We start from the raw sequence: 2,684 nt of genomic DNA, 5'->3' as shown, positions 1-2,684 counted from the left end.
TTTTTTCCTCTCCATTTGCTTGGTAAATCTTCCTCCGTCCCTTTATTTTGAGCCTGTGTGTATCCTTGCATGTGAGATGGGTTTCCTGGATACAGCACATTGATGGGTTTTGACTTTTTATCCAATTTCTTAGTCTGGGTCTTTAGATTTGGGCATTTAGCCCATTTACATTTAAGGTTAATATTGTTATGTATGGATTTGATCCTGCCATTTTGATGCTAGCTGGTTGTTTTGCCCATTAGTTGATGTAGTTTCTTCATTATATCAATGCTCTTTACCATTTGGTATGTTTTTGGAGTGGCTGGCACTGGTAGATCCTTTCTATGTGTAGTACTTCTTTCAGGAGCTCTTGTAAAGCAGGCCTGGTGGTGGTGAAATCTCTAAGCAATTGCTTGTTCATTAATGATTTTATTTCCCCTTCACTTATGAAACTCAGTTTGGCTGGATATGAAATTCTAGGTTGAAAATTCTTTTCATTAAGGATGTGGAATATTGGCCCCCACTCTCTTCTGGCTTGTAGAGTTTCTGCTGATAGATACTTTCTGAGTCTGATGGGCTTCCCTTTGTGAGTAACTCCACCTTTCCCTCTTTGGGTAACCCGACCTTTCCCTCTGGCTGCCCTTAGCATTTTTTCCTTCATTTCAACCCTGGCGAATCTGACGATTATGTGCCTTGTGGTTGCTCTTCTTGAGGAATCTTTGTGATGTTCTCTGTATTTCCTGGACTTCAATATTGACCTGCCTAGATGGGTTGGGGAAGTTCTCCTGGATAATATCCTGAAGAGTGTTTTCCAGGTTGGATTCATTCTCTCTGTCACATTCAGGTACACCTATCCAACATAGATTAGGTGTTTTCACATAATCCCATATTTCTTAGAGGCTTTATTCATTTCTTTTTACTCTTTTTTCTCTATTCTTGCCTTCTCGTTTTATTTTATTGAGTTGATCTTCAATCTCTGATATCCTTTTTTTCTGCTTGGTAGATTCAGCTATTGAAACTTGTGTATGCTTCATGAAGTTCTCGTGTTGTATTTTTCACTCCATCAATTCATCTATATTCCTCTCTAAGCTGTTTATTCTCATTAGCATTTTGTCAAACCTTTTTTCAAGGTTCTTCATTTCTTTGCATTGGGTTAGAACTGTTATTTTAGTTCAGAGAAGCTTGTTATTACTCACCTTCTGAAGTCTGTTTCTGTCAATTCATCAGACTCATTCTCCATCCAGCCTTGTTCTCTTGCTCGTGAGGAGTTGTGATCCCTTGGAGGAGGGGAGGTGTTCTGGTTTTGAGTGTTTTCATCCTTTTTGTGCTGTTTTCTTCCCGTCTTTGTGGATTTATCTACCTATGGTCTTTGTACTTGGTGACTTTCAGATGGCGTCTCTAAGTGGATGTCTTTTTTTGTTGATGATGAAGTTGTTTCTTAGTTTTCTTTCTAACAGTCAGGCTTCTCTGCTGTAGGATTTCTGGAGGTCCACTCCATACCACGCTTGTCTAGGGGTCATCTTCAATGGCTGCAGAACAGTTAGGGTTGCTGCCTGTTTTTTCTTCCGTTATCTTTGTCCCAGAGGGATACCCACCAGATGTCAGCCTGAGCTCTCATTTATGAGGTGTCTCTTTGGATATACGGGGATCAGGGAGCTGCTTGAGGAGATAGTCTGTTCCTTATAGGAGCTCCAGTGTTGAGCTGTGAGTTCGATTGTTCTGTTCAGAGCTACTGGGCAGGTACATTCAAGTCTGCTGCAGCAGAACTCATAATCACCTTTTATTCCCAAGTGCTCTGTCCTGGGAAGGTGGGGCTTTAACTATAAGTTCCTGATGTGCTGTTGCCTTTTTTCAAAAATGCCCTGTCCATTGAGGAGGTAGCATAGTAAGAGTCTGCCAGCAGAAGCATTGCTGAGCTGCCATGGGCTCTGCCCAGCTGCTGTGTGAACTTCATTGCAGTTTTGTTTATAGGAGTATAGTTAGAACTGCCTTGGTAATGGTGGTCTGCCTCAGTAATGGCGGACCTTCTTTGTAATGGTGGACTACCTCAGTAATGGTGGATTGCCTGGGTAATGGCGGACTGCCTCTGTAATGGTGGACTACCTCAGTGATGGTGGACTACTTCAGTGATGGTGGACTGCCTTGGTAGTGGTCGACTGCCTCAGTAATGGCTGACACCATTTCCCCCACAGAGCTGAACTGTCCAGGGTCCAGCTGTGCTTGCTGTGAAACTCTCAATCCAGAGTGTTTCAGATTGCTAGTCTTTTTGGGGGTGGGACTGGCTGAACCAGATCACCTGGCTCCCTGTTTCGGCCCCCTTTTTTTCAGTTCAGCTGGTGACTCTGTCTCCCAGGCCTTCCAGACACCAGTTGAAACGGCGCCCAAATTTGTGTGAGTTTTTGTGCAGAGACCCGCTGTGCCAGCTGTTTCCATGGTGGAGACTTTTGGTGCTTTTCTGCCCAGGAATCTCATGGTCTGTGGGCAGTAAAAATTCGTTTTGAAATTTAGTGCTCACTCACCTTCTGCATTTTCGCTGGGAACTAGAATCGGAACTGTCCCTATTTGGCCATCATGGATCTTCTTTTTGTTTTTTAATCAAAGTTCAAGTTTCTAGAATTTGGAAATTTTGAATTCAGAATTTTTATTTTCTTTCTTTTTTTTTTTTTTTTTTTTTTTTTTTTTTTTTTGGAGTCTTTGTCTCCTTT

Source organism: Cebus imitator, unplaced genomic scaffold, assembly GCF_001604975.1.
Source record: "Cebus imitator isolate Cc_AM_T3 unplaced genomic scaffold, Cebus_imitator-1.0 Scaffold408, whole genome shotgun sequence".
Lineage (NCBI taxonomy): Eukaryota > Metazoa > Chordata > Mammalia > Primates > Cebidae > Cebus > Cebus imitator.
Note: the sequence above shows the minus strand (reverse complement) of the source record.